This window comes from Andrena cerasifolii, chromosome 5 (genome assembly GCF_050908995.1).
Source record: "Andrena cerasifolii isolate SP2316 chromosome 5, iyAndCera1_principal, whole genome shotgun sequence".
NCBI lineage: Eukaryota > Metazoa > Arthropoda > Insecta > Hymenoptera > Andrenidae > Andrena > Andrena cerasifolii.
The window spans coordinates 12147826-12174729 of NC_135122.1; the positions used below are offsets into that span (position 1 = coordinate 12147826).

General features: G+C 49.1%; 1 protein-coding gene across 3 annotated transcripts in view; it reads right to left on the reverse strand.

Moving 5' to 3' along the window:
* Positions 1-26904, reverse strand: part of Nolo (ADAMTS-like no long nerve cord) — a 176191-nt gene that overhangs the window by 148204 nt on the left and 1083 nt on the right. The window lies entirely within an intron of this gene.

Genomic DNA, 26904 nt, shown 5'->3' on the forward strand with positions numbered 1-26904 from the left:
CACGTGTACGCGAGAAAACGCCGTTATGATGGTGGTCCATCCCTCGGGGATCCAGCAGGGGGAGGAAGCCAGAGACAAGAGGAAGAGTGGATCCGCGAAGGGATGAATGAAGGAGGCACGGGATGTGACGGTGGGACGCGAGGAAAAAAGAAGGTAACGCGAGGTTTTATTAACGTTCCTCTTGCTCGAGTTAAAAAGCAGAAGAGCAGGGCTGAAGGCGCCGTTTCCTGCTGTAATTAAATGTTTCCAGGCTGGCGTAACAATAATTTCAACGGGGTCGCAAGTCTCGTTTTTCTCCGTGCGTCTGGCGAAATTTAATTGCGCCCGGCGGTGGGAGGATGCGAAAAGATAAGGATAAATTATGGTCAGATGGAGGAACAAAGAGGGACAGGAAGAAACTGGCAATGACGATAGTGCAGGAGAATGGCGCAAGTTTCGCGAGACGCGCAGTCTCGTGCGGCTGCAGTTGGTCCGCTGATTCTACTGAATTTCTTCGGCGTAATGTATCGCAAGAGGTGCGCGTCGAATGATGTAGCCATTACGGCAAAGTTTCCGGATCTCGTTGTACAAGACGAAGACATAATTCCGTTCGTATGCTCGCAGATTCAATTACTGGAATTCGGTGGGGATCTGTTAATGGAACAGCTTCGCCATCGGCCACGCTATAAACGAAGATGGCGGTCGATAAGCGTTGTACTCGATGAAACCAACGGTCTCGTTCTCCTGTTAACTTTACCAGAGAAATATTTCGATATCAGTGTCGTAAAACAGAAACTCCCTGTGCAACGACCCACGGGCGGAGCTTCTATTACGAAGTTCCTTGTAAATGACAATTACTCGAAATTCCCTCGGACTTGGAGTGCCTCCCCCCCCCCCCATGTTTCTGGGGATCCTAAATACTCCCCATTTGCAAGATTCAATTGTCAAAACTCGGTCCAGCACTGGCCTCTCCATTAATCGAAAGTTCAAGGGCTTCACCGCGAAATCCAAGTGCATATGCTGGAAATGAAAACGTTGGTCGACAAATGGTATCTCCGTTGGAGCTAACGATCCTGTTTCTCTGGTTAACTTTATTACAGAAACTATTACCAAGAAATCATAGGCGCTTCAATTACCGAAATTCCTGCCAAATTATTCTATGCATTAACGGGACAACTCCACCACGAAATACCAATACTGGAAATAGGAAATGGTCTGCTCCGCCAGCGCTCCTCGCGCTATCGTTAATTTCATTGCAGCAACTATCGACAGTCTCTCCATTACAAGATTCAATTGACGAAATTCGATCGAGGATAGATCCACCGATCGACCAGGTTCGCAATCAGCGGTGCTGGGAACGGAGACGGTCGGTCGATGAACCAGCGCTCCCGTTCCGTTCCCTTGTTAATTTTATTAGATAGGCGATCGTCGATATTGCGAATCTAACGCAATTAATGGGACACGTTCAGTATCGTTGGTAGACGATGTTCCACGGTTAACAGGGCAGAGGGTTTCCCCTCCAGTCGATGGGCAAGTTTCGCCGCCTATTAAGCCGAGGATGCTTCCGACTTGGCCGCAGAGCAGCGGTCTTCGCTGGCTTGCGTGAAACTGCATCCGGATGTGCAGCGCGCGACGGCTGCAGCCGCAATGCAACACGCGCGCGCGTCCGACGCGGAGGCCTGCACCGCTAGGAGGCCAGCAGGACGAATCCGCAAGGAGGTAGAAGGGGAGGACGGGCAGGAAGCCTCGATATCGTCACGAGTGGATCTAGAAACGGGCACGAGGCGATCGAGGATGCCCCGGGTACAATTCACGAGCCAATGGAAGAAGAGAACGGCACGGGACACGAACCAGCGTCGTGGATTTTGTATTTTACGGCTAGACGAATGCGTATTCGTGAACCGGATCGTGGACGCGTTGGGTTTTTGTCGCACGAGTAACGAGAAGCGGATCTGGCGGATTTCGCGATTCAGTGGGGGAGATTGACTTTAAAGCCGAAACTGTTTAACTCCCCACCCTCGGCCCGGTAGTTATGTTGCGTCTTCTTTCGAACTCTCCCGAAGCTGTGTAATTCTGGATGTATACAGTGCGCGGGTGCTAAAAATGATAGTTTAATAAAAGTTGAAGAAATTGCGGGAAGCTGTTTGCATTTTAAAGGAGTCTTCAGAGGCCTTGTATCGATGGAACCTGGGTCAGATGAACTTTCTTTCGAGAAGGGTATTGATTTCTGTGCTTATAATTCTACGGGGGTTGTATTGGTTTGTAACGCTTCTTGGGTAATCCTTTTCATGTTGCGACGAACTTCTTGAGTCCTCTTGCAAGAGAAGCAAGAACCAATTACGTCGGAATCAATTTGCTCGTCCCCTTGATCTCCATCCAGACACAGTATGGCCAGCCAAGAAATAGAAATCAAGAACATGGTCCAGCCGCCAGTCACGAACAGATTCTCAGAATATACGGCGGGAGCGTCGAGTGTCGCTTCGTGATCAGACTCCATACACCCGTGATTCCGTTCTCTTGGAGATGACGAAGGGTCGGAGAAGAGACACCGCACCGCAGCAAGCGATGGACATTTTTCCGGTTCGTTTTCCTTCCCTGGACGTAGCTCCACTCCACCAAGACCCAGGGACGCGTCCCCACACAACCTTTGTACAGCAATGCGATCGCGTGGATCACAAAATGTTGAGTTTCGGTTGCATCGATTGCTAAAACCCCGAGATTCTATCGCGTCAATCATGAAAGAGCAGAATGTCGATCGCGTCGACCACGACAGAGCAGAATATCGATCGCGCCGATCACGAAAGAGCAGAATGTCCACTACCGTTGATCAGGGTCGGTCAGACTCGGCAGTATTGATCGCAGTAACGTTGAATTTCGGTGGCGTCGACCGCGACATACCGCCGAGTTTCGGTGGCGTCGATCACAACGGCGATTAGCTTCGATCGCGTCGGTCGCATTATCCCCACGATTCCGACGCCGTCGATAGCGCCATTCTACGTTTGGATGGCGTCGATGATTAGATTTCGCACGGATCACCAGCGTCACAGGAGGTTAAAGAAGATTTACGAATGGCGTGCGTACGCAGACCCGTTCTCGGAACAGGGCCAGTTTTTACGGAATTGGATTGTAGCGAGATTTATGCGCCAGCTTCCTTCCCCCTTCGCCGAGTCCAGGATTAATTAAGGGGCGTTAATTAAAATTCACCGGGAAATGTAAATCAGTTCCATTCTCGCGTTGTTGGTGCGGTACCGTTGATCGCCGCGACTATCGATTTTATTAATTCCGTTATTATTCCACAGTTGACGGAATATTTTCCAATAGACCGAATCCTATCAGAACGAAAGCATATTCGTGGAATCATCTACTAGCTAGACAGAATCGGGACACATCCTGCTGCTTTCGAGACTCTGCTTGCGATTTTGACTTTTTTTGATCGGCATGTAATAGAAGTAGGCTTCTAGTTTCTAAATATTTTTGTCTTTTTAAATTCGGATTAATTATACGGCCTGGGCACTGTCAACGCGGCAAGCACGATTTTGCCGCAGCGTACATTTTGACGAAGAATGTACAGGAAACTGATTTATGAATTTGATTGAAAAAAAATTTTTCTTACCCTTCGATATGTACATTATTAACTACACTAAGCAATACATTGATTTACTTGCGTTGTTTTGCTGAAATAAATTCCCGAAAACACCCTTACATTTCGGACCCTTACAGAGGTCTACCCCCTTAACGAGGAATATTCAGTGTGATCGGGGTTGCAATGTTAAATTATTTATTCACGCATTTCCGGCCGAAGGAGCCGAACAAAAACAATTTTGAATCGCGTGCATAACATTTGCGCTTGAAATCGATATTGATTCGCTCGTTACACCGTTATTACATAATACCGATGTGTATCGGGGTGAAGGCTTCCTGTCGGTCAGGCAGCGAAGTTATTTTCATAGAGCATTTTATCGAATACTTTCCATGTAATATAGCGCTTGTTCTCAATATATCGCAGTTATTCATCGACCAGTGCGCTCCTTCGGATGCCCGCAAAATCGAGCCAGCAAGATCGTTAATTTTATCGGTGGGTTCGATCCTCCGCGAAATTCCATAACTCCGTGCCGTGGACGCCCTCCTCGTGAACCGGAGAGGCCACGAGGGCCTCCCTTTTTCCTTCGACTTCTTAATCGATAACCGATTTACCAGGGGGGAGGGTGAGCAGGCTGATTGGTGGAAACGAGAACAAATCACCGAAGGAGTTTATCGAATTAGCCGCATAACCGCTCCAACGTCGCGGACCAAACGACATTATTTACCCGTAGAAGAAAAATAAAGCAACGTGAAATCCGTTTAGCTGTTTCCGCCGATAATGGCAGCTGGGCGTTGTTTCGCGAGCGTTACTCGTACAAAGGACCAGACGTTCTTAGAACGAACACCTTCAACCCCCTCCGGAGGTGTTCTCCAAGGCTTGCAATTACGTTAAAGTAGCTTTAACAGTAGAAAAAGGATGCCTGAAGCACTTCGAATTACAATTCGCTGGCTTAAGAACCTGGTACTTAGTCGCCCTCGATTGGCGAGAATTGGAAAAGGAACTGAACGGGGTAATAAGGCTGTAACGGTGTAAGAACTCGAGGATGTTTCTTGAACGTATTGAAAATTGTTATAAACCGTTCCCTTTCCTCATTGGTGGTTCAATTATCGAATACCGTATGAAGCTCGGAATGCAGAAACGGGTCTAGGAAGCTGCGTGAACAAGGAAGCTAGACTTTGCTTGAAATTGGCTAGCCGGGGCTATAAAAGTGTAGCATATTTGACAAAAGTTGGAGAATACGTGGCTTCTCGGTATGTGTTTCGACACGAAATGGCTCGTACAGAGCAGAACGCAATCGCATTGTAACGGAAGATCGCTCGAGCGGAATCGATCTCATTTGTAGCTGCGGGGATGCCCGATGGAAATGCGCGACGAGCATTGGGAAACTTTCCATGCCGCTCATCTTTGGAAACTCCGATTGGTTCGTTCCACATTGCCCGCCATGAGTAATCATCACTCGTTTCACGGGATCTTCACATTTTTTTTTTCTCTCGAGGGAGAGGAGATCCCATCAACCGAGGAAGACGGAATGGTTTCAAACCCGAAGACCGAAGGCTCCATGCAATATAGGTAGCTTCGTGTCAAGAGTGATTCCAACGCTCTGTCAACGTTGCACCAAGCACCATCGAGGGTCTCAAAGGTGCTGAAACTCGGGCACACAGGCTTCCGCCGAACCACAGTTAAGAACAGAAACTGCGCTCGAAAATATTATTCCTCTCTGCGACACTTGAGCTCTCGAAGGAAAAATGCTGCCTGTTTTCGCGTTCACTTGGCAACCATCGAAAATGTTTTCCGTTAGATCGCAAGGCTTCAGCTCAGCCACGGAGCGAACGGTATCGATCGAGGTGCCCGCGCCACGATTTCCTGGCCACCTTCTACGAAACGAGCCGGTCTTGATTTAAAGGAACCCCGGCTGGTTTCGTCGCTCCATTGGCCACGATTCTTCAACTAACAAGTGGAGGTTCGAGAAGCAATTCGCCGCCCCCTTATAATCATACTTGGGGAAATCAATAGAGCCCGATTCGGGGGGGGGAGGGTTCTTAAACCGTGAGAAAAACAGTTAGTGGACGATATTTCTCCGACTGGCGGTCCGAGGAAACGGAGGAGGATCTTGTGCTTATTGAGTTGCCAATCCCTCTGGAGGTAGGGTAACGAAGGGTTTCCTGATTCGATTCTCATTATTAGCGGGCGACGGAGTTTGTTTAACTGGCTTTATTACGGGTGTTTCGCAATTACTCCTCCCTCCTCCCTCTCTTATTAGGCCAGTTTGCCGGGGACAAACACGGTAGACACTCCCTGGAGGAACTCGCCCAGTTGCAAACGATTCGACTGCGAACTTTCTTATCGACGTTCGCAGTGTACCTTGCCTAATGGGCCTGATATTACCAAACACAAATCTACAAGTAAAACTCTGTAATTCTCTTTTCTTAAACATGCGCATCGATCTGATGATCAATAGTGCAGATAACCCCCGCTCCAACGAGCAGGTAGTATTGAGACCAAGTGAGTCTAGTTAATTCATCGCCAAGTAATAAAGTCTAGATTCGGTTGACATGCGAGGTGACTTCGCTACAGCCCGCGACAAAGAAAAGCTCTCTGCATTTGCGGTAACCCGTTAACTCCAACAAAGAAGCCGCTTTCGCCGCGGACTGAAGGGAAAACCAAGTCACGGCGTGTCTGGCGTTAATTTCGCGCGTCGCTCGAACGAAAGGGCATCAGGCGACGCGACGGCGACAGAAATAATACCGGCTGCGACTCCAGCAGCCGCGTGTTCGCGACACGAACTCGACACGCATTCGACAGAACGCTCTAGACGACGTTGGAACCGTTACCACCCGCTCTCCCGAGGAACCTTGCACCGAGAACGCGACACGAACGGATGAGTGCTCCGTCAACATCGATAAATTCAATGGAGGTTCAGCATCTGGACTGCTCTCGAATCCCATGGAACCTCTGTTCCCCGAGACCCACTTGAAACACGCGTGCAGAACGCGCGAGGCGGCTAAGCGGCACATTCGAAGAGTTTACGTAAAGAATGCATGCTTCTTGCTTCAGCTGGATGATTACTTCATGGACCATGGAGGTTCCTTTTCTAGCGAGCGGAAGAGTTGTGGACTGTTTTGAGTAAGTGGAAGGTGGTTCGAAAATGAAAGTGATTATGTATCGTGTTTGATGTAATAAGGGAGGAATTGAGGCAATCTGCTCTGCACCCTTTCTGAGGGTCTTCTGAGGACCTACCCTCCAAAGAGACATAGAGCTTTCATGTTCCGGTTTTAGAAGATGATCCTACATTAATCGTAATAGTTTGAGGGATGCGTCTAGAGCGCAACAAGAAGAAAGTGTTCCACGAATTTAGACGACGAAAATCAAGAACCGTGAGTTAGGTGCATGGTGCGTGTAGGTGCACACGAGCACCGGCGAACAGATACAGTAAAATCAATTCAAATGTTTATTTTCATGCGGCGCTCGGTACGTCGGTTCTTTCTCACTGCCAGGGAAATTCGTCGACCACCCTCGCATCCCACCATTGGTACGGGTGCCTGGTAGATATTTAACGGGCGCAGCCACTTCCGTGGGGAAATAAAAAAAAGTCACTGCTGCACTGCATTAATACAGGGCGGTTGCCGTTTTTTTCAATATAACGAACCGACGAAATCAATGTGGAGAAGGTAAATAAAAAAAAAAGGAAAAAGTGGTGCGGCCGACAAGTTGAACGGCCTGGATTCAGAACTAACTTATGGCTAGCCTGTCAAAGAGTTTACAGAGGAAGAGCAAACGGCAACTGAAACAACGAGTTTAGGATCTAAAGAGATTTAAAAGAAAATAAAAGTATCCTGGTCCCTTGAGTAACCAATATTATTTCATTCATCTGCGGTATGGCAGACGAATCACAGTTACGATTTTCCAAAAATTCAATCTTCCGCAAGGGCGCGAAAAAGGGAGACGAAGAGAACGAAAAGCACTAGGATCGCATGACGTGGCAAGGCAATGAAGAAGAAGGGAACGAACGAAAATCTCGAGGTTCACGCCCCACGGGAGAGGAAATCGTCTCCCACACATCCGTGTACAACGGGTAGGAAGAGGTGGATGAATCGAATTTTCCTGGCAAAAAAATTGCGCTCACATCCGGGCCCATCCGCCCTTGTTTTCCAGTCTTTTAAGCAGGCTCGGGGGTGGCCAGGAAGCGTTTTACAGGGAGAGCCAGTCGGTCGAGGTCGCCGTCGTTGCGAGCTCCCCTTTCGCTCCTCTATCGAGCGACCTCGCCGACGGGGAGAGAGAAAAATGTCGGCCCCATCGAGGTAGATAAATCGTCGGTGGTGTCAGCAAGTGTCGCGTTGCCCCTCGAATTAGCCACGATTAAGATACAAGGGCCGATAATTAATCTCCCTGGCCGACGAGCACCAGAGCGTCTAATCTGATCGTTTATGCATCGAGTACACAAGGGGCCAGGTTAAAGAAAGATGTTTTCCATGCGTTCTTCTGACACAGAAGTCTGCCAAGATTCTTTTCAGGATTATTTCGTGCCCCAGGGAAAGTCCTCCGAGGCGGGTCTTAAAGTATGATTAATCTTTTCCAGGGGTAGAAGAAGGGTCGAGTTTCGAGACACTGTTAATCTTTATCAATACGGAAGGAGAGCACGCTCTGATGGCTTCTTCCACCGCTGTGATCTAGCTGAAGCAGTGGAGATTGGAGACTCGCGCTACGTGATTTTCTGCATTGCCAGTATGCAACCCTCGGGGAATGATATTCGTCCACGAGTTTTTCAAAGCAGCTTAAAATTTTCAGGCCACCGGCTAGTCGCATTCGCGACGTGAGCTGTGGGTCTGGCGAAATTGTCGCGATAATATGTACAGGTCGGAAGTTATGAACCTCATTTTAGAAGAAACAGCCAGATGTTTCTATGCAAAGTGCTTTTGCGTAATTCCGCATACGGTAAGCCGAATAAAGTGTCCGAAATAATTATACCGGTCAGCTAAACGATTCTAAAAATCCATCAAGTAGATATCAACACTGTGCGGAAAACTTCCCGCTTCCATAAACTTCGTAAACCACGTTGCAAAAGCCACGTGCCCCCAGGTGATTACACTCTACTTCGAAAAGTACCAATTTGCTTGCGCCCACTTGCAATTTTCACGTTTTCGGGCTGGTGGTCGAGACACGAGGATTAATGTGTCTTCCCCTTTGGAAGATTTTTCGGGGTGGGTGAAAAAAAGGAACGGGGTCGTGGTTCTCCCAGAAGACCGCGACGCTGCTGCGACATCGTCGCGACGCTGCATCTCGGACGAAACAAGTCCTGTCCCTAGTCCGGCCAACCTCCGTCGGCGTAACTGGACAAAAGTTTCGCGGTCCAGGCACCGATCGCACGTTTCGCCGCATTTATCTAGATGTATCTTCTAGTTCGACGCGAGACAGAAATATGGGAGTGGGAATTGAGTTTGTTGCGGGTGGCTCGTAGTCGTCACGACTCGTACCCGATCCCTCTAACAGACATTTACCGCCCCCGGCAGCCACCCCCGTGCGCACGCCGCGGCGATAACAGTTACGCAATTTTTGCCGTCACGACGTGTAACAAGGAGTGTTAATCAACCACCGCGAGACGCGTTAATTTCTTAATTAACGCTGTACGAAGTAAAGGGTTGCAGTGATTTTGTGGCGAAGGTGAGCTACGTAGGTTTTAGATTTGTCGCGATGATAGATGAATTTGGAATGACTCTATTTCCAGGAAAATAGTAGAGTAAATGTGTGCAAAATGACGCGGCAGGCTAGAAGGAAAAACGCATGTGTTGATTTGAAAATTGCGGGAGAATGGGGGCGAACTATTTTTATGCGGTTCGCGCCGCCAGACAAACTCTCTGGCGAGTTTGTTCGAGTTATGTATTGGTATTTCTATTCGAGTACGCAGAAGCGATTTCGAGAAATTGCCGCGAACGGCAGCAAAAGGAGGAGCAAGTAGAGCGACTAGGGAGAAATTGCGAATAAAAGGCAGATCCACGGTGCCCTTTTATTGCCAGTTTTTATCCGTCCGAGAAAAGGAAAAAAGGAGGCGAGGGAACAACAGACACAGGCACAAAAGCTACCGTCTCGCGTGCAAAACGTAAGGAAAATGCCGGGGGAGAATGCAATTGAAGCTATGGCGAAGGAAAGTCGTGAAATTTACGTGAACCGAGAAACGCTGGGAGAACAGGCCCGCTGATTATGAAATCACGGGAGAAGGAAATCATCGATATCGTTGCGAGAGCGGAAAGAAAAACCACCGGCGACGCATTTCAGTTTACCTGAATGGTTCCACGCTGACGATGGAATCCGAAATCGTGGACACCGTTGGAATATAGGATGAGCGACGGGGGGAAAAAATGGTCAGAGCAAGCGAAGAGGGAGGGACGCAAACAAGTGGAGGAAAGCGGGTACAGAGAAACGTCAATTACACGACGTAAAAAACGAAGGGAAAGCAACGGAAAAATGGGGAAGGATGCAGATAAAAAAGGAACGTCGGCCAAAATGGATGGAAGAATCGGGCCAGCCGACTCTGCAGAAAGCTGTTTAACCGAAACAGACCGATGGTACGGGGGCTACGAGAACAGAAACAAAATCTGGCCCGGTCATCCGGCCGAAAGGAACCATTTTTTCCCTCCCCTGCTGTCTCTCCCTTCGTTTTTCGCCGGGGATGACTGCAGAAATCGCGGAGCCTCTGGGAGCACGGCGCAGGGGAAAAGTTCGTGGAAATTAGCCAGGTGGGTTTCGTTCGGAACGGTTTTCAAAGAGAGAATCGCGGCGGCGCGTTATGGAAAAACCGATCGAGCCGAGGGAAACAATGTGACGAGCGAACGAGCAGCAAGCCAGTCCCAGCGAATCCGAAACGGTACAGGCTCGTCGAAGCAGCAGGCAACTCCAGTCAATTGAATCGATCAACATTCGTTCCGTCGACCGGCTGTGCTCCGTCAAATATTCCTTCCTCGCGCTCGCAGAGCCGCCTTCTTCGTGCTCGCCGAGGCTCGACGACGTTCCCCCGGCACGCTAATCCGACGATATCGAATTCTTGATTTCCGCCCGTCTATTCTCGCGCATCGATAGACTACCAACCGACTACCTGTGAACGAACGACGTACCGAGCTTTTTCCGGTAGTGGCTCGATGAGGCCGAGCGATTGAAATGCATCCGAATGTCGGCAAATATGATTCTATTAAGCTTTGGACTGTGGGTAAATAATTCTCGAACGAGAGAAACAATTAACAAGCAATCAAGGAACTACGGAAGAGCGCATTGGTATCGGAAGTCCAGTTCACTGGCAATCGCGATTATGCACTCGCACACGCGCACTCTCCAGGCGTCACGTACTCCCCGAGCACGATCTCGATTCGCGCCGCGTGATTGCAAAGCCGCGGACCTATTTTCTAATCCACTCCTCCCAGAATCCGTGCCGAGGAGGAGAGGCAAAAAGACATCAAAGTGACGTCAGTTCGTCTACGTCTTGGTCGCCATGGCGACGCCAATCAATGAATGAAATTGCATTTGCATCTATCCCCCGCGTCATCCTCCCACCCTCGGCTCCTCTCTGAAGAGGTCGGGACAGACAATCTATCGGATGAGGCAATCTGGGATCACTGGCTCGACGAATAAACAAGACTCTGCCGTCCGACCGAGCCAGAGGGAGTTGTGTTCTTCGTAATATCGACGTTTCGCGCGATTCCCGAGCCTGCGAACACGATGAACACCGCGAAGGAGCTGAACGACGAGCCAACGGTGGGCGGCCACAAGATTGATGGACTTATCCGTGTAACGGTTTGCATGATGCAGCGAGAAAGGGCCTCTCTCTCCCTTGGCTAAGGAACGAACTGTTCGATATTATATCGAGGGGGCCAGGGCTGGGGGAAAACGGTTTGCTATCGACACTTTGCCCGGGGAAAAATGAAATGCACCGCGTAACGGAGGCGGCACGCAAAGGAGCTTGCAGCGGGGCTGCAATTGATGGCCGTGCATTTTTCAACGTTCCCCCCGCCCCCCCGTGAAACGCGCGGAAAATACGCCTCGCGGAACGGGATCGTTCGCGGGAACGATAAACGGCGCCGCGGAACAGCGGTATGAATAAAAAAAGAAGTTGATACGAACGGGCTGATTAGCCGAGGTCTGGGTTCGAGGTAACGAACGAGGAAAGCGCGGCGGGAAGCGGTCGCGTGACTCGGGCACCACGCGTCCCTTAAATAAGCGGGGATTAATAATTTCGTGGACCCTGTGTAGAGGCTGGCTGCTCGAGGAGTAATACACGTGTAATTCAAGACGCCGAGTCCAGGCTGCGTAACGTTGTTCGCCGTGAAATTCAGCCGACAAACCCGTAGGAACTTTCCGGCCCGTTTATAATCCCCCGCCGCGCCAGGCTATCCCGCGTTTATACAGGCTGATCAATAAACTGGCCTCTCTTCACAACTTGCTGGAGACTGGAGGCCGGGGAGAGGAAAACTCGAGGAGGAATTTAGAAGGAAGCTGCGAACGTGCGAACCACGAAATAAGGATATTCCTGCACGCAAACGGTTTCCCCTGGAAAATATACATCTCGCAGTGAAAGCGTGCGAAACTCCCCCTGTGTTTTCGAGGGGCTGCGAGTTTATTCGAGGGAAGAAAGTTTGAATATCTTTACCCCCCTTTCTTACACCATTTGCCGCTTATCAGATTACGTATGACTATTAGATATTAGCGAAAGTAATTGGAGGGTCCCATAAATGAAAGACCGTAATCCGGCATCGCTGGAAGTATCTGCAAACGTGAGACCGTATTCCATGTTGACTGTACGCACCGATGCATCCGGTACATTCAGATTGTACCTAACTCAAGAATTTCCGTGGATATCCCACTCCAGATCTATAATTCCTCCTCGTATTCCGTTCTCTAGGGAGCGCACTCCTAACAAGCGTACGTTCTCGCGTGTTCTATATATATATACCGATCCTTTATAGCAAACTTGAGCGCGTAGCCCTTGCAGAGGATCGCCTCTTAGTTAGCAAAATCCAATTTTTGCATAATTATATCCGACCATGCAGATTCACTGGCACAAGGTTCAAAACTCTGCAGTGATATTTCTTGGCTTCCGTCAATTAAACAATCAAACTTTACTTCAATATTGAAAATACCAAGTTGGGACGGGTTGAGATGTACCCTCCTTGAAGTTTCACGAGTCAAGTTAAATACGACAGAATTCTTCCTGCTGATTCGCGAAAGACACGGAACCGTCCGCTGAAAGAGTATCCCGTGAAAAGGACTCGTCCCTCCTATCCTGCCTATGCGCGCGTAAATTCTATTTAGCCCGGGGCGACACTCGAATGCGCCCGTGATTTACGTCGCTTGCGAATTGCTTACGCGGAACCGTCGCGTTTGGACCGATGCACAGGCCGCGGGAAATGTACGCAGAAGCGGAAAAAAGGAACGCCCGTCTCGGGGTGTCTCGTATCTCACAAATCTCATTAAGTGGCGGCTGCACTCTTCGCGCCTTGTCAGCATCGCCGCGTTGCGGGCGTGATGGAAACGCTTCGTTCTGGGAACCTGCACGCGGAGGGCTGGCGAATGCTCGAACAGCGTGACAAGGTCGAATCGACGGTATCGAATCAGTCGAATTTCATAGTAGGGGCATATCCTTCCACGAAGAAAGGATACCTTCATCCTGCCATCCCATTTCAGTCTCCGTCTGTCCCGCGGCATTCATCGAGGCTCAAGATTCACGAGGAAGAATTTTCTTGATAATTTACCATTGTATCCATAAGGAAGCGAGAATTGTAGTTGTTCAGATAGTTACTGCGTCGGTGAATACGTTTTGTACTTTAATTTTTCAGCCAGAAATATAATTATGCAGTCGTTGCTGAGCTAAGTTTGTTCAAAGTTCACGGAGCGATACAAGAGCGGGGTTCTTGACGAGAAGGGGCGGTAAACAGACGAACGAAGAAACGGACAGACTTCGCTCCGTCTTCTCAGTTGGCCGCGTGAAAACGACGATTCAGGATAGTTCGAACGGAACGTAGAGCCCCGGATACGTTTCGGTACGCTTGACAAATTGACGCGAAACTTCGAACAAGTTTTTTTTTCACCCTCCCCATCCCGCCAACAGCGCGGTGAGGCCAACTTAGCGCATTACTTGGCGCAACTTCACGACGCCCGCACACGATCTTGCTCAACGTCCCGCCGAGTCGCCCTTATTTCCTCCGTTGTTGGAGACCATTTTCGGCTCTCCTCTTCGATAAAGTATGAGAGACGCGGCAAACTCCTGGGACTTTCATATTGTCGAAAGTTGCGTGCGAGTCAGACCCTCGAATATTGGAGGAAACCCGGAAACTGAAAATAAATGCTTCCGCCTGTCCCGATCTGCCAAACTCCTTCGATGCTCTTCTATTGCTTAAATATCATTCATCTGGAACCGCGGACTCTTGTCACCTTTGTATGCGAATACTGGCACGGTCGTTTGTCGTTGACTGGCGTCATTGTGTTACACCGATGGGAGTTATCTTGCAAGCAGGAGAACGGAGTGAAATTATTTCCTTCTACAACGACCCAATAATCTGTTCCTCTGTCCCTTGTGTTTCACTTTACAGCGGCGTAAAGATAAAGGGGCGTAAAGTTTACGCTCGAGGATCCAACGTTATTGGGCTGTAACGTCCCATCCGAAATATTCCACTGATTACGCTGCAAAGGTCCAAGATGCACACGTTTAGGATACATTTAGCCCTTTGCACTTGGAGTGTTAATTAGGTTGGCTTTGAGCGTTCGAGCGGGCTTTCCGTTCAAAGCGACAGGGCGCGGTTTGCATCGTCGCTAGTCGAGTAGAACAATCGCCTTATTTAGGTGCACACCCGCAAACGAGTTAATATTCTTCGGTACGCGGCGATTCAAGCACAGTGTTCCAAAATTGGCAAACCTCTTTCGCATGCCCGAACACCAAGTCGTTGAACGTTCCCTCGAATCAGCTCAAGTCCAGCCCCATCGATTCTTCTTTTACTGCCGATTCTCCTTGGCAATCGTTCATCAGCGTTGCCCGGTCAGTAGAGTTCATAATTCTTCGAGGCACGCGACACCCAGGACGAGATAAGGAATGCAAACCCAACGCGAATCTCGGCGATCGATGCGCCATCAATAGCCCCCGTGGTGGTTGCAGCCGTGTTCTGCGCCAATGCGAAGTCATTTGCGTAAAGGTAATTAAGGTCGGGCAAACGAAGAGGATCGACCGCAAAATTCGATTCGTCTCGGGGCTACGAAGGGGTGCAACGAGGGCGTGCGAGGGCGGCGCGGTCGCTCATAATTCTCGCCAGATGAATTTTTGGCTAATTATCCGGTTGCCTGTGACTCTGCGGTGCTCGTTTGCGCACAATAAGCAATAAAATCGACGCACGGTCGTTAAAACCGTCACGCGTCTGTTTTACGACGCAAGTTCTCGCGGAAGCGCGAGAAATGTGCTTCCCCCGTGCTTTAAAAGAGCTTCAAGTCGGAACACTTTACGACTGCACTTAAAAGCTTAGTCTTCCACGCGCTCGCGTAATAATACCAGAGGACTGAACCAACGAATTAGATCAGGTAACGTTCCCATCTCTATTTGCAGCTACGCGACAGGCTAATTCCCATCGAGCAAGCTTCCCTCTCACAAAGGGCCCGCCGAGGAGCGTTTCGTTCTAGCAAGATATTCAGGATAACGGATCAAACGCGCTGGCAATTAATCTGTTCGGGGAGGAAGGTTATACGGGGTTGGCTGGCTGCCGAGGAACAGCTAGACGACAACCCCCAGCGACCGACGAAACGCGAGGGGCTCGAAGAAATTTCCAGCCTCGTAGTTGAAATTATATCAGCCGAAAGGGCGGAGGAAGTAGCCACTCGAAGATCGAGTAATGGGGGAATCTCTTGGCGTAAAGATTGCCCTATCAAACGGCTCCTAGCCAATCTCGTCCCTCTTCCAGCCTGGCCATTTCGATCTCCACGGGGTTAAATCGCGCGATCGAGGGCCAAAGGGCCGCCGGTAATTCCTGCCTCCTTGTCGCGCGGAAAGAAAAGCGCCGCCGGCTACGGCTTTTCGCGCCGTGGTTACCGTCGATATCGACGAAACGATTACTCGTGTCGGGTGTTTCGGTTCCCTGTCTGGTCGCGCGACACGAACCATTCCGGGAACCCTCGTGTCCGAGTAATTGCTCCGGCGACGTTCTTGTGTCGAGAGATCGGGAACGAGCGGGAAACTTCCTAATAACTGGTTAAGTAGCCGCTAATGGTGCTCCACGGTTAACCAGTTGAACAACTCAATCGACTTGGTGTCTGCTCGATCCTGTTTACGCGGTAATTGTTTTTCGCGGATTAACGAGGCTTTGCAGGAGAGAGTAAGAGCAACACGGGGGGTAATTGTTCAGTGACCGTTCTTGATCCAGTTCTTTAGGGCCGTAGGCAACCTTTGCATGTCTATCCGCAGGATGTGGATAACAGCTATTTCGAATATCAGAGTTCAATACGGTTCCTTACTAATAAATATTCTTGGAACCATGGCTAGGGGAATCGGAATGAAGTTGATCGATATGAGAATGAAAATAACAATTCTGCGGCGGATAACGACGAATGGGGGTGAAGAGTTCATATCCTTTCAATGTGCTTGTCAAATATGACTGGCAGATACGAGCCGTGCGTCTAACTACAATCGACAGCAGATGATTGAAAGCAGCATTCCGCGGCAGAACGCGCCGAACTTGTTTACCAACAGCTTTATTTATACGCGATATGTTCTACTACGAGCCATTTGTTTTTTGCGATGATATAAAAATTCTATTGTATATCACGACACATTTGCCATGCACATGCAGGATGGTTGCTTAGATATCTAAGAACAAATCCTTAAAGGTGCGACTCCACGATCAGATTTTACATAAGACTTTTCTATCATGAGGCAAAAGTCTCAGTAACAACTAAATGTACAATAAATTATGGAAATAGTCGCGAGAGATGAGATTTTTGAAAATATATCATGAAACTTGCCTCATGGGAGTCTAATTTCATGAAACTGATGACAAAGTAATTAAAGTATAATAAAACAATTAAATAATTGTCTCGTGAAAATTACTGTCTCACGCAAGACGCGATACTTTTGTCTCATCGTGGATTTAACGTTTCACGTGCGACTATTGAGCGCGATTTGACGATTTAAAGGGAAACGTATGCTCGCTCCTCTTTGGGGATACACTTTAGAACGGAGCATGTATCGAGTGAAGGTATCGAGGGGCAGAACTAGCGCGCGGGGCCGTATTAACATCGTAAAACGGTCGTTCAATCAGAAATTCTCTATAAAAATTTTATGCCGCGTCGCCGTGCTCTCGATCTCTTCGAGGCGCTTATGCCTCTGCTGCGTCATGTAATCAGGTGCTTAAATGCGACTGTCGTCGGGGCCAGTTATGGGTACCGTGAAACGCCGTATAACGTGCCTCTCGTCGCTCTGCAGACGGAATTTTCGCGGTTCCGCCGGTCCGGCGAATTTCTCCTGGGAGAAGCGCGGGGAAAAGAGGCCGGTGGCGGAGACGATCCGCGAGCAGGCGACGGCGGGAAGTAATTAGAAGAAACGGACGGCAGTTAGCGACGATTATCGCGATTGGAATACCTGGAGGAGTAATCCAGAGATTCGAATCGACTCGGGCGATTTACATAATCCCTCAAAGACAAGGCGAAACTCGGCTCCTTGAATTATTCTTTCTATAACTAAGGCGGCATAATCTCGTGAATTAACTGAACGTGGGTGGAGACGGAATCGAGCTGAATGTACCTCGTCACGTTTCAAACGGATAAGCAATGTTGTATTAGCTATTACTGCTGAGCTCGCTGCGGGAAAGAGCTGAGGCAATACACACCGTTCCCTTCTTCTTTCTTCCTGGCATTCTCCCCAGTAATTACACCATCAGCGTAAGTGGTATCAAGAGAATTTTAGGTGAAAGTGGAAGATCTCGAGGATGTGGGGCACGGGCCTCGCCAGTACTGTCTAAATTTAAAAATTCCAAGTTCTCTATCGACCAGCACTTTGTCCAAGAGTTCACGGGAATGCGGCAAGGTCTGCGCAGACCTACAGAGACGGTCCTTGGAATGGATTCGCAGGACCGCGAGGATAACGACGGTGAAAGCTTTTTGCACACATCACGGAGCAGTCGGGCGACAGTAATGAAGCCAGCCGTTGTAATCGTGGCCCAGCGTGTTATGGTTGCTTGATCGCCGACCACGCGAACCTTACAAACGCGGTACAAGCCGCTGAACGTTAATAAAGTGCACGGCGAACCTTACAAACGTAGCTCGAGGAACCGTGTACGCGGGCACAATGCGTTCGCGCGCGAGCATATCCTTCTGCGTGTAGTGTAAAGCGAAGAGTCGCGGTGAAATTCGTTGTACGTACAGGCACGGCCATATTTCTGCAGCTAGTTCTGAAAAATTCCAGATTAGAGAACGGGATGCGGTAGAGAAACGGGGAAAATTCGATGATACGCAGGGAGACGTATCAATCAAAGCTCGATTGGAAAGTATCGTCGCCAGGGCGCAGCTGTTATAACAGGCCCGATTATTTTCCTCTGTCCCATCGATAAAATCGAATCCGTGGTAATTCGAGCACCGCACGGCCATTACGAAACCAATTTACTCCGTTTCACGCCCAATCGCCAGCAAAATGGATATAAAAATTTTAATTCCCCGGCTACGGGCATCGTAAAACCAGCGTCCCCGATTGTAGCTTGCGGTATCTGTGTACGAGCTTGTTTAAACGCGCTCGTATCTGGCGCGGTCCTACGCAGAAGTGGAATTCCCTTGGTAGATTCGCGACTTTTTCATCAACGCCGGTCGTAAATTAATTGCATTCCAGCGGACGTTCCCGCGGAGGAGGGCAGCAACCCTTGGAAATGAGTGACTGAACCCGACAGACTGAAACCGCGGTAGGAAATCGAATAGAGAATCGCGAGAGGAGTATGAAGCTAGGCATCCAGGCAACGACACTGCCGATAGATATTCATATCAGCTCGCCTGCTGGCAGCGTGTTCATGGAATCCCGATTTCATACTGTAATTCTATTCATAGCTTCGCAATTGGTCCCCATTTATCGATCATCAGGATGTTAATTATGTTTTGATGGAGTTTTTACAGAGAGCGACGTGAAAATGTGCGTGAGATCTCTCGCGAACAAAAAACCGACAATGCATCGGCATCGAAATTAGCAGGGAGATCGTCCAGGTTATCGAGAAACGATCCCCTAACGAGGGAACACAGTATGGACGAGCGTACAGAAGGCCAAACAACCGCGAGTCCTATGAAACAATCGAAGTAACGACCCTGTCGATAGATAAGAAGGGTTTGCCCTCGTCGATAAAGGTGCCGTGTACAAACCATCGACCCACACGACTTTGCCAGTCTGTGCGTGGGTGTACGTGGTCACACAGACACGCCGATCGAAGCTCGTAGAAATCATTTCCTCGAACTTCCACAATGGCAGGGCTGCTCCGGAATACTTGTGTACACGCGTCTTATCGCTCGTATCAGCGCGCACAACGTGACACCCTCGAGGAATCCTCCTCTCTAACGTGCGATTAGGTGTACCGGTTACGTAGGCAAGCGAAAGAAGGCTTTTAAGGTCGTTTTCTCGCGACGAGATCCCTGAGAATCCGCCTTGCAATTGAGACATTTTCAATAGGATAACATTGCTACTAGTTTATTGAATGCAGCTAATGCAGCAAGATTGCTGGCAGATTCTCTGCGCTGATAATGAGAACTAATCCTGGAGACACAGACTAGATTTAGATGAACTCTGATTTAAATCTGGGCTAGGACAAAGCGTGGAAAAGTGAATCTTATTCAGTATCAGGTCTATGGAATTTCATTACTCGATAGATTGGTATCCACTGACCGCAGAAACGAATATCAAGGTAGACAATTTCAGAGTCGGGCGAGTCAATCGACCAAAGGCACAAGGTAGCAAGTCCGTAGTAGCCAATGATCAATAACGACTCCTATACCGATAATAAAGCCAGCCACAGGAATCCAAACTACATATTTCCATGTTAAAATTGATACTGCTTATCCGTTTCCTCGAGGTATCCCTCTTGGCTTTTCATCGACCGAACTGGTCGGCCATCGGCCAAGCAAAATATCGTTCGGTCTGCAATGCGTGACACCGATGTAATCGATATCTAATCTCGTCGTCCTCGTTACCAGCCGTGCGAGGGGTGAGATCCCGAATTCCACGGCCGTGGATCGATCGATGATAAAGGAAAAATCCATCGAACACGGTCTCGGCTGCCTCTCTCGAGGAATCTCGAACACGCGTATATACATAGGGGGCTGCTCCATGTAAAACGATCTCGTCGCAGTGCTTCTATGCCCCACGATCCGCTAGCGGGCAAAAATCTCCCGGCGGCTCCAGCGTCCTCGTAATCTTCCGAGACTGCGGAGCTCTTGAAAAAGGGACGCGTCGTCGTCGTTCAAGTCAAAAAGCTTGCTGGATTCGGACGCGTCCGAGGGATATTCCATTTTCATAATGCGCCCTTCGCTCGATATCTGCTCCGCGGCTAGGGGAAGCCGGCCCCGACGTTTCCACGAGAGCAAACATTTGTCCACGAACGTTGTCCAGGAAATTCTCCATTGTAAATACGCCGGGTATTTTTACAACTCACGCGGATCGTTACGAGACCCGCTACCGGCCGATGCCTTATTTATGGACAAGCAGGGATTCCCTCGGGAGAAGGTAGGCGGTCACCGTCGGGGTGAAACACAGCCGTAAGGAGTGTATAAAAGCTGAGTAAGACTATCAATCACCCGGGAAGAAGAGGGGGAGGGAGAGGTGGCGGCAAAGGGTGAGTCTCTCTCTTGGGCTGTTTTGTTCGCTGCCCCGCTGACGTTTACGCGGGTAATTGCTTTCCCGACACGTGTGCGCGCGTCCAACGTCGTGCTGGACGATCTCTTCTGAATACGCGATGGGAGCGAAGAGGGAGGGGAAGGGCGGTTAATCGCACGCGATAAATACACCTGTGTACACGAGAATTCTTTTATTCTTACGTAATAGCAACGTTGACAGGGAGGAGTTCTGTGTTATGTGCGATTAGATGCTGTCTGCTGATGACGCTGAATGTCTTAATACAGAGAAAAGAAACGAGCTTGATTAAACTTCATGCCTAACGACGATGGAATTTTCTGGTTCCTTTGATGCAGGTATTTATACAGGAAGATACAAGTGAACGAGAAATATTCATCTGAGATACCAGACGCCTTATTATTGACCGACAATGCGGTCGTTGAAGCTGAAGACACAATACACGGAGTATTTTGAGAGCACTGGCCCATTACCAACTGAGGATGATGGAAGGAGCCTAGACACCACCACTGTCTCGTTTCATAGCCAGATCTTACTTGTGTGCACGTCATCCGGAACGCCTGCTTATATCGATGGGCGCTGAAGAATCCATAAAACGCTCGAGAGTAGCCATTACCAGGGGGAAAGCATTGTCCTTCTCTGGCACGTAAACTGGTCACAAAGTTGAATGGATCTACATTCCTCTCTATCGTCGCGTTAATCACTACCCTTACGGCGCGCTGACGTAAATACGGAACTTCAATCTAATTGGAACTACAGCCAGAGACAGGTTCAAAGGTACTTCAAAATTAGAATAGCTACTCGTTAACGAGCCCCGAATCCGCTCGAAATTTACACAGTTCGCTTTCGGCACGGACCAACCCCCTATAAACAGATTGATAGAAGGAACTCCCGGGAAATCTGAAAAGCCAAGAATGTCCTCCCATCGGGGATCCATTTCCACCATGATCGATTAATCTTTCCGTGTTTCGTCTAACTAGGAAGCGCACCGGAGCGACGGATTCCAGCGAATAACGAGCGGAATGATTCAGCAGACACGCGTACGCGTCCGCGCCGACCCCTATCGTTATCGTGGCGGTGATTCATAGATCGTCCCGCGTAATCTCGGAATTCACGGGACATCTCACCTGCGGCCGACCGATTGGCAGACGACAGAATCCGTAAAACGCGAGAGCTGGTCGTTAAGAGGAGAGATAAGCCCCCGGGTAGCTTCCACGGTTAAACGCTCTGGCGCGCGTGGTCGCGCTGGTTAACCGTAATCCATTTAGGCCGGCAGCCCTTCGGTTCTTAAAACATTTTCCGTACAGCGCGGGCTTAACGGCTCTCGCTACTCGAGGGCAATCTGTAAAGTGGCTGGCTAGGTCCTGAGTCGCTCCTCGACCCATTAACAGGCCACTTACCGGCGCAGCCGAATAAAGACTGATCGAAGGGACGACGGAGATCGCTGCCGCGCCAGGACATCCCGGTAATGAGCGCATTTTTTATCGGCCGATGCGCACCAAGACTCTCGGAACACCTTCAATTTGTATTTGCGCGCCGTGCACCGGTGCCCCGATACTGGCGTAAAACGCGAGGAAGAAGCCGGTGTCGCGATTTCGGTCGTGTCGTTTTCTCATTTCACCAACGCCGATATCTTCATGAGAAAGTGCTGGAATATTTGGCAAAAATATAGGGTCCAATTTGAACGGACTCTGAGTCCTCGGGTGACTGATTGGGACGCGATGTTGTAGAGATCTTAGTGCAAAAGGTTAGCCAGGAGCCTGAAGGGTTTAGGCCTTTTCCCAGAAGGCTTGGATTGACTGAGATACGCGATCGGAATACATAAATGGGGTGGTGGTTAGTAATCCTGAGGAGACCCGTGGAAATTCTCGCGGCCATTACCGATCTCGGTGCACCAGTCGCCCGTAGACGTATCTACAGAATGTTTCCCAATGCCTCGCGTGTGACTCAGAGGCTGCAGCGACGGGAGGTGCTCGCCGAGATTTCCCATGGGTCGTCCAGTAACTAGGGCCCAAGGAACAAGTCGGTCTGTAGGCCTTTGCTGTGCTACTTTACATGGATTCGAGCGCGAACGCGAGCGCGTCAACCATAATCCCGATTTCAATTGCGGGCCACGAGCCGTCAATTAGGAGCAGGCAATCAGATTTGCAGTTGCGCGCCAGTTGCAAGTTATTAGAGGTGAGCGTAAGGAGCTGGGAGCAGTTTCGTGTATAATTTTCAAAGGATCGCTCTACTTATGCGGGAACTTTCGAACGTGTCAGGGAGTTTCTGAATTTTCACCCAGTGAGCAGCAGTTTTGAAGTGTTAACGTACGAGACGCTTTGCCTAACACGATTGCCTCATGTATCTTCGCTGTTTTTAGAGGAACGTATATTTTCGTCGAACCAAGCGCTAGGCACTAGCGAGGCACCTTGTACATTTGCGATAAATAGAGAGAGGAATTCTCAGACGAAATTTTCAGAATTTCAAGTCCATTTTATGCCGCTGCTCGGTTCGGAGGAAGAATAATCAAGATATACGGTCGCGATGTCAAGAATACTTGTAGTAGTATGTTAAGTTTGATAAAGGAAACTGATATTAGCCGTGCATCCTATTAAACAACGCGATAGCGCGGAGTAACTCGATTTCCTCCCCCGAATATCTGATCGCCCGGGGTATTGTCGGTCCTCATCGTCGAACCTCTAATTGCCACGGTCCTCATCTGACACTTGGCTCGCGAAAATACAACAGGTCGCGACACTTGCGAGGATAGAAGACAGATATCCGCGCGAAGGCGAGTTCGGGCGTTTGTAATTCCGCCCGTGGCTGGACGTTCCAGCTCGTTAGGAAACGAACGTGGCCGAATTCATCGGAGTTTCTCGACAAAGCCTGATCGCGCTTGGCCGACAACCTTTGCCGCTTCTGCCAAAAGCCGTGAACGAGCGCGATGAAACTCCACCTGGCGAAACTGCATGAACAAGTCGCGCTACAGGCCGCAACAAGCTGTCTCAAAACCCGGAGAGAAATTGGCACGTACCGTCGCTTCGTGTCGTCTCGATGCAAAGGGGCTTGCGAACCTTTGCAAACTCTTGCAAAAATCCCACTGCTGCCCGTCACTCTATAATTTCCATTAACGACAGCGAAAGCATAGGAAATAATTTACATAGCGCGTACAGCACAAAGCAAAACCTAAGCTAAACCTTGTGATTCCGAATGGAACGTCAAACTCTCTAATTCAGTTACTTCTGTCAGTCTACCCCCACGTGCCATCCTTACAGCGATGCACATAGTGACACGCATGGCCTATATGTTCCCGGACCGTTCTCGAGCCACGTGATCAATACGGGGAAAAAATAATTTTATGTCAAGCGTTGCTTGATATCGTGCTATCAGGCACCGCGTACACGGTACACAAGAATTTGCAAGCCCTCGGCCACTCGTGATCCCCGCTGCTGGTCGTCATTAACACGCCAACCACTTCAACGCTTTTTTTCACCCCCGAACCACCACAGCCACCACCCTTCGCCGCGTTCCATAGAGACGCCCGGACACCCGTCCCTCCTTTCGACTTATCTGCTTTCACGCTTCCATTATCTGTCCATCTCGTTCTCGCTCACGAACCTGTATTTGGCTGGCTGTTTGTGGGCGGTTGGCTCGTGCTGATTCCGAAGCCTATTGTCTGCGAGGGACACCACTCCCCGAGAGCCCTTTCGGCCCAGGTACAGGGAGAAGGACGGAGGAGAGGCGACAGGTACGAGAGGAGACCCTACAATTCTTTCTCGACCGCGAGAGCCACGTCTACAAGGGTGGTCACGCAAAATCGCCCGGCAATAAAATAGACTTTTGCTGGGTCGACGGAGACGGGTCCTGCTGCTCCCTTTCGCAAGGTGAGAAAACTCCGCGACAAAAGTAACAGAGATCTCTGCCATTGTCCTTCAACGTTATAGCCTACCGCCCTACGCATCATTCTTGAAAGAGAAAAACAAGGTCAGAGGAGCGTTTTTCTGGGGTGAACAGGTAAACTACCGTGAGTGAGAAAATACATTTGCGCGGTTTTGAAACAAGGGATCGAAGTCTGTTGTGCATGCTTGAGCACAATGGAGAACGAAGGTGACCTAGGGATTCTTTTTTTTTAAAACCCTGCTGCTGGGTGGATGACAACTTTTATCTGATAGAGTGCTGACTTTTGATGGATCTTTAGCTGCAAGGATCGCCAAGCTGGCAATTCTTGTGTTTACGTATTTAAAGTAGAGCTGTTACTTTTTGACCCGTCGAGTACCTGGCTACCCGAAACAACTTCAAGCAATTGAATGTTTTATTGTCTGTGGTATTGCTTGATGTTAGCCAAAAAAAAATCAAACAATACCACATTCAATGGCTTGAAGTTGTTCCGGGTAGCCGGGTACCCGACGCGTCAAAAAGTAACAGCACTAATTTAAATGTAGGCAGAAACTTTAACACAAGATACTATTATCCTCCTAATGGTTAACAGGAACTGCGTTGTTACGAACTTTTAGAACAAATTTCAAACCTTGTTATTGTATTTCGCGCAGACTTCGCTGCAGCCAACTTCTCGAAATGCATAAACGAAAACAATCGCTGCCTGGAAATTTGTTTGCGTTCGTTCTCGTGTCATTTGCACGCTCGATTTTCCTAGTTTTTCATTCGGCCAGTGTAAACAGCTGCCACCGTTCCGTGCGCTAACAGTGTAGCGTGTCGGAAAACAATTTGACCTCGCTGATGGAACAAATTTTCTGTTTCGAGCAACAATACGCCCAGCAAATCAAGCCAGGGGGGGGAGAAAAAATGAAGTCATCCTTTCGCTTCGTGAAAGCCTTGTGCGGAAAATTCGACAGGCACCGAAACCTAAATTGAAACGTCGACGTACGTATCCGAAGCTCCTACTATATTCTCTCTATTACGACGAAATCATAGCAGGCTCAAGAGCTAACCAGGAATTTTGGAATAATAGGTCGAATCACGTTCGAGGGTTTCGTCGAAACGTTATCAATGGAACTTCTAATGTTCCACCGTGACGTCGCGTTCAAATCCCTTTCAGACCCGTAATCTCGTTATCGCGGATGTCCCATTATCGTTAATAATCGCCCTCGCAGCTGCGTCTGCGATACAAATCGCACAATAGTCGCTGATACCGGCTTCCCTGTAAATATAATTCGCTGCGCTGTATCTCCCCATTTGCGGGATGTAAATAACCTCTGTCAAAAGAAAGACTGTGGAGGAGAAAGAATGTACGTTCGACATACAAGTTTGGCCGAAAACTTGGCGCAAGCGGGCAGCGAGTCCCGCTCTGGAAATCAGCAGCATCGGGGAAATAAATCTGGACGGCAAGTCAGTCGTATGACATATATTAGAGGTCTGCGCATTCGCGAGTTCTTTCGGAGCGCTCTCCTCCCAAACGAGAGCAAGCCCTGGAAGCTCTTTCCCTCCCATTGTACAGCAGCGAAGCTTCGCTCGTAAGTTCCGACCAAGTTTCGACGGCATCAAACAGCAATGGGCCGAAATTCGTGCGATACGATTCAAAAGATATATAACTTCCTTCAGAAAGTGAGCCGCGAGCGAAACTCGCTGCGCATCTACTAACTTCCCAACACATTATCAAGATATTAATTGGAACGCAGATAAAGCATAGTTTCGAACAATGCAGATTGGCGCGTTTCAGATTGCTAATGACAAAATTGAAATTTGTTGCGCGGGGTATAGATAGCTGCGAATAATTACTTAGAATCGATGATAATTTGCTTCGAATTCACCAGGATCCAGCTGAATGCCGAGTGATTTCATGGAATACCCTTTTCGTCGGTCATTTGCCTCCCGCTTGTGCTCATTACTTTCCTCTAGCGGAGCTAGATACAGCTCCTCTGATGCGCGACCTAAATATCCCACAAGCTTGGAAAACTGATCATTCATTTCGTATCTGTATAGAGTCATAGACGCGCTCTCAAATTCTGATTTTCTCTAACCCAAATTTCCAACGCGACATAGCTATCAACCGTGAAAACATTCTCCCTGGCAACGTTCGAGCTTTCACAATAATTTTCCACGCATGTAGGAATCATCTGGCCCCGGAACGCATAGACACTCAAAATAGGAAAATACGCAGCAAGATTTCGAGGCAATTGAGCTGGATTTTTGTACAACTTTCCTCGTACAAATTATTAGAAAGAAATGCAGAAAAAAGAAATTCCCTTCGCGATTCAATTCAACCTCCCAAATGGCGCTTTAAACTTCATCAACGCCAAGAAGGAGCGTCGATACGTCGCCGAGACTCAGGTGGCCGTCGAAAGGGTTAAGTTGCGCTCGTAAAACTTCCGGATGGATTCCTGGAGCGGCGAAAAGTCTGGAAATGGAGATCGCGCGGGTCGCGTGCACCGACTGACCTCGTTCCCTGCTCGTGACAAGAGAGTCACGTGGCCCGCCCGTTAATTTCGCCCCGTTTCAGGACCCTGAAGGGCTATAGGCGGAATAGTCACTATAGGCAGACGCGAGGACACGAAGGACTACGGCATTG